The sequence below is a fragment of the Brienomyrus brachyistius genome, chromosome 4 (assembly GCF_023856365.1).
Source record: "Brienomyrus brachyistius isolate T26 chromosome 4, BBRACH_0.4, whole genome shotgun sequence".
Classification (NCBI taxonomy): Eukaryota; Metazoa; Chordata; class Actinopteri; order Osteoglossiformes; family Mormyridae; genus Brienomyrus; species Brienomyrus brachyistius.
This window is the reverse complement of record NC_064536.1, coordinates 38,839,002-38,845,052: the sequence shown is the minus strand read 5'-3', so window position 1 is coordinate 38,845,052 and position 6,051 is coordinate 38,839,002. Positions and strand designations below refer to the sequence as shown.

The following is a 6,051-nucleotide window of genomic DNA, read 5'->3' as shown; positions in this document are numbered from 1 at the left end:
TAATTATGCAATAAAAATGATTGTGTGAGCTTGCTGGAAAACTGTTTGGCTACACATTAACTCACATCAAAGTATATGATGTTTCTGTGATCAGTTATAGCCAATAAGCAACATCTTATGCATGATTTAAAGTGCTCAAAACAGCAAACTGGGATGTCTTGGTGCTGGGTGATACTGGTAATTTAATCAGTCTCAGTTAGCCTCATATCACACCAAATCCCATCAGTCTAAGTGAAGTAGTTCAACAACGAACATAAATCTACCTGATGGCTGTGGGGCTTCTTTGGATAGTATGCTGCCTTCTGTCTTTTCTGAATGAACACAAAACAGTGATTGGTTTAAGAAAAAGGCATTTATTTGCTTAACACAAACTCCAACAAATGCATGTAAGGTGCAGAGTGCTGCAAGCTGGGTGATCATTGCCATAGTGCCTGGGGTGGGGGCACAGCTGGCAGAGGGTGGCAGTTCTTGATCCTTCTGTTGGCCTGGGGGTACAGACTGTTCTGGAGTCTGGGTGTTGTGGTATTAACACTCCTGTACAGGTTTCATGAGAGTGACGATTTGTTGGGTGAGGTGGGTGAGACTGCTGACAATGCTGCTGGCCCATCTGCAGATTCTCCTGTCACAGATGTCCTGCAGTGAAGGGAGACCTAACCCTGTGATTTTCTGAGCTAACATGATCACCCACTGCAGTGCCTGTCTGTCCTGTCCAGTGCAGCTGCCAAAGCACACAGCTATGCAGCAGATTAATATGCTCTCCACTGTGCACCTGTAGAAGCTGCCTAGGACTGTCAGCAACATGCCAAATTTCTTCAGCCTCCACATAAAGAGTAGGCTGTGGTGAGCTTTCTTAAGCAGCCATACCATGGTCTTTGACCAGTTTAGATCCTAAAACCAGCTGAAAGAAGCAAAACACACAGCCACAGAAACACAAAGTAAATGGCTGAACAAAGCCAAGGGGGAGAGGGAGGGAACACGCAAGCTGCATAGGAAGCCTCACACTGCATTGCTTGATATGATGAGGGGCAGTCCTGCCCCCTGCTGGTGGGATGGCAACAGCTGTTCAGTGAACATCTGCTTTAATTAAGTTTTGCATCATTTTCATTCCAGTGCTGGAAAAGCTAGGAAACATAAATGGGTGATATGTAGCTTAATTAATTAATGTAAGTTAATTTATGTGCAAAGCTGAATTTTACACCACTGCATAAAGTTAATTAAGAAGTTTAACCTTTTGAATGGCTGGATAGGCCAGCTTTACAAATACCAAATTGAAATTCGATTCAGATGATTTCGGTTCAACTTGCAATATGCAAGGCTCATTTCAGCGGCATAGATATATACATTTTTAAAAGATTTACATCCAGTGCCTTGCTGGAGTCGACAGTCAGATTAAACTCCTCTGCAAGAACCACGTTGAAAAGGTCTGAATTGACTCCTTTACTGGCACCAGTTGAAGGGCAAGACTGAGAAATTAGCATACAATGTATATAAAATGGTAGGCAGCAACAATCAAGGCACCATTAGTGTAAAAAATTTAGCTTGCTAACCACGATATTTAGTATCTTTACAAAAAAGCATTCGTACTAAATAAACAATATTGCAGATACTCAGAAGGCGCTTATTAATAAAAAATACACCGTGCAGTTGAAATTACATAATGCAGCGTCGGGGGCACCGATGCAATGCAGAAGCAGAAAGAACCACGGAGACTCGACGGGCGGAGAGAAAACGCTCTATATTAGTCGCCCTGAAAAGAACCATATCAGACAAGCAAAGCGCATCCAATCAATTACATACACGAAACATAAGGTTGTCAGACACCGAACTGTAAGACGCGTGCACGGTGGGAGATTTACGTAAATTAATTACACACGAGGATGCAACACACAAGCGCAACATTAAGGAAATGTAACCAGTAACATTAACAATAACGACAAAACAAGGGCTACTTACAACTTGCATGCGAGGCATGCTGGGACATGCGCCCAGCCGGCGCTACGATACAAATAATCCCTTCAAAGACGGACAACTCGAGTCCCTACGTCGTGACTACAACAATTTGAGCTCCTACCCATGACATCATTAAACAAGGACCTATTCGCAGGCGCATTGTTTTGAATTAGACGTCTAAAGAGCAAAGGAATAAACTTTCACAGCTAATATATTCTAATTAATTCAATGTAATACAATGATAACAGAACAATTACTATTAGTAGGGATGTTACCTTCAATCTAAAGAAATACGGGACTTAGGAAATACAAGACACCGGAACACAGAGTGGGGCCGGGAGATTCTGATTGGATGCTTAGTTTCAAATGATATCGATCTCTCTTTTTATGCAAAATAGTAAATAGATGAAAATAAGTGGGAGGTAACGATTAGTAAGGCGACTAGCTGCTGCTACGAAAATTACTTTTACCGGTTAGTACAGCTTTTTTGTAAATCTCTAAGCGACCCATGTTTATATTTAGCTAATAATTGCGTGGTCAAAGCAGTGGTAAAATAAACTTACATGTGGACCGCATTTCCGTTTTTATTTGAAAGGGCGGTGAAACGTATTTGTTTTGCAAGTTTACCCTGTACTTACGTAATCCCGTTTCTCATTGGCTATCGGGTTTAATCGCGATATGAAGGGCAGCTGTGTTGACGCAGTTCTAGAACTTCTAGGTCACGCGGTCCTCTGGCCACAGAGGGACAGGACGTACAGTAGGTGGGTGGAAGTACTTATAGTTAGGTGCTATTCCATTACTCTGAACTTGGTGCCAGCATCTACAGAGAGCCAGTGAAGAGAGACAAGGTACGGTGTATCATTGGAGCGTTTGGGCTGCCTGAATACCAGACTTCTTAGTTTTGAACGGATCGGATGAAGATGGAAAAAGTATGTGAGCTGTGCTGTGGGCTATATCCATGACTGGACCGGGACATTGGACTCAAACAGAAGACATTAGGATCAGCGGGTGAGGTTGGCATGCTGACCATCGAGGGATCGAATGCCGGTAGGTGCCGTTTCATTAAACTAATCATGTTGCAAGCGCCTATATATATGGAGCCAATGAAGACAGACGAAGTTGTATCTTTGGCGTATTTCATCTGATTGAGTACCAAATGTTCTGCTTAGTCTTATAAAAGTTCAGTTCAGTTGGACATGGACATCTAGTGATTTTACTTTGCAGCTGCAATATCACGGGATCCTTACCGACCCCAACATTGTGTGCATGGACTTGCTGTCCCTATATTTCAATGGATTCCTCCCATATTTTTATTAATCAAAAAGGAAAGACCTGATAAGAATAATGATAATATGAAATAAATTTTAATAATTCAAATAAGCTAAGAGAAAAAAAATGATAAAAAATATAAAGATAAAAAATAAGATGATAAAAAATGAAATCACTAATATATTTGTTGTTGCTGCTGCGGATGTTCTTGCTGCTGCTGATGTTCTTTGCTGATGTTATTTGCTGCTGCTGATCTTCTTACTGATGTTATTTGCTGCTGCTGATGTTCTTGCTGCTGCTGATGTTCTTGTTGATGTTCTTTGCTGCTGCGGATGTTCTTGCTGCTGCAGATGTTCTTGCTGATGTTCTTTGTTGCTGCTGATGTTCTGTGCTGATGTTATTTGCTGCTGCTGATGTTCTTGGTGCTGCTGATGTTCTTGGTGCTGCTGATGTTCTGTGCTGATGTTATTTGCTGCTGCTGATATTCTTGCTGATGTTATTTGCTGCTGATGATGTTCTTTGCTGCTGCGGATGTTCTTGTTGCTGCTGATGTTCTTGCTGATGTTCTTTGCTGCTGCAGATGTTCTTGCTGCTGCTAATCTTCTTGCTGCTGCTAATCTTCTTGGTGATGTTCTTTGCTGCTGCTGATGTTCTTGGTGCTGCTGATGTTCTTGATGATGTTCTTGCTGCTGCTGATGTTCTTGCTGATGTTCTTTGCTGCTGATGATGTTCTTGCTGATGTTGATGTTCTTACTGATGTTCTTGCTGCCAGTGGTTTCTGATGTTTTTAATCCCTGCCTGTTCCTGTGCAGCTAGTTTCACTTTGTAGATCATTTTGTTCTCTTAGTTACTTTAGTGGTCCTTTTTGTTTTGTAGTGTTCTCCGTGTTTTTGGTTTTTGTTAATAAATCCCTCACCCCCATGCTAGAACCTCTCGAGGTCATGACAACAATGCATATCTTAACCTACTGATTGTCAAGACCTAATATGAAGAATGATAGTAAAAACACAAATCAAAATATAACTGCAGGCAGTAAGAAACAGGTCCAAAGTGTAGGATGGTCGTCCTGGTAGGACAAAGAGTAGAGGAGCGTACTAGAAAGTCAAACAGAACTATAGGTCAGCAGATGTCTGACAGAGCAGGACTGGTTTGGGTCAGATGGTCTGAGTAGTAGGTAGAAATGAGGATGGAGATTGTTGAGTGTCGGTCTAGCAGGTCAGCAAATGTAGGACAGAATGTAGAACCCAGTGGTGGAGTGCCTGAGCTTGAGTGAATGCATGGTTTGGGTCTGATGGTCTGACTAGTTGGTAGATTTAGGCACCTTCATACCTGGTCTGATAAGTCTAGATCTTACAGGGTTGCTTTGTTTATACTGCTTGTGTAAATATAGGCTGTGCTGTATATTATTAACAAAGTGCCGAGTTGCAGGACTGCTACAAGTAACAGCAGTAATATCATGCTGTATCCTATTCTAGGCTGTTCATTCAGACAAGAGAATGGCTGAAAGTATTGAATGGCATTTTATAAATGGAGCACTGACTCCATCTGCTGGCAGTTGCTGCAATGTACACAGCCTGAAGTATCATTGAAGTTTGAAAAATTCCTAAAAGTCAAATGGCAGGATAATGATAGGAAATTAAAAATCTGGAGTCAGATGAAGGGAATGGTAGCAATTCTTTGAAGGTTTTATGAGAAATAAGGACATTTCAGCTGAATTTGCTATGGTGGGTGTTAGACATATATATGGACAGTGGCCTTAGCACTTAGGGTCTGTTTGTGGTCTAGTGCTACATTAGTGGGTCAAATTTGGTGAGGATTGGTTGAAGCATGCCTGAGATAAAGGCACCTGATTGAAATGAGTATGGAAATGGTGCAGGGTTGGTTGTGGGTCCACTACGTGCTTTGGACCCTTAATTAAAAGAATAAAAACAAACTACGATAAAACAACAAAATGATATTTATTTCTCACATAGAAAATATCTAATAGAAAGAACCTCCATTAAATGAAATTAGAATGACGAATACGATTAAATAATTAAAATAACTTTAATATATAAAAGCAGTAATGCAAATATCTGTATTGTAAGTTAATGTAAGTCACAAGATAAGGAATGGCTAAAAAACATTGTGGTACCAACATAGAGTGTCCATTGCATGTGAGGTGTTAACCATCCTCATTTAGTATATGGGTGTTTGGGCTAGTAGTACGGTATGAGTTTGGGATAGAGTTGGCATTCTGAGTCTAGTTAGGGTAATATTGTAGATGGTATATCTAATGGCTAGGGCCAAGGCTAGGGTTAGACTTGGCATTACGGTTAGGGTTAGGTTTGAAATTTATACTTTGGCCTAGTGTTGTCTTTGAATATAGAACTCAGCTTAAGATCAGGATTGGCATTCACACTAGAGTTTGTTTTGGGGTTTGCTGTAAAAGTTAGAGATATAGCTATTGAGGTGGTTAGGATATGCACTAGGCTTCAATTTAGGGCTGGCAATAGAGTTCAGGCTAAGTCTAGGGATCATATTACAGATACAGCCACCTCAATATTCCCCTCTAAACTGGCTGCCTGCCAGCTGCCAGCCGACTGCTTGCCAAAAGCCAGCCAAAAGGAGTAACCCCTCTCCTTCTGGGGGTGACCCTAATTTCTCGTCTAAACCCTCCTATTTATTCACTTTCAGGATGTTACCATGAGATGGCGCTTTCTTTACAAAAACACATTTTACTTGTCACAATTTTACATACACAAGTACAACAGGCATCAACCAGAATCTTTTGGTAGCCATTAGCAAGCTTCTGGCATAATTCTGACTGAATATTTGACCACTCTTCTTTGG

The 6,051-nt window shown here is 41.1% G+C and overlaps 1 long non-coding RNA gene across 1 annotated transcript; it reads right to left on the bottom strand.

Moving 5' to 3' along the window:
• Positions 1 to 337: 337 nt before the first annotated feature.
• On the bottom strand, positions 338 to 2,549 carry LOC125739754 (uncharacterized). Its single transcript, XR_007397286.1, has 2 exons — positions 2,514 to 2,549; positions 338 to 1,121 (listed from the first exon to the last, which is right to left on the bottom strand). It is a non-coding gene; the product is annotated as an uncharacterized LOC125739754 (long non-coding RNA).
• Positions 2,550 to 6,051: the final 3,502 nt, after the last annotated feature.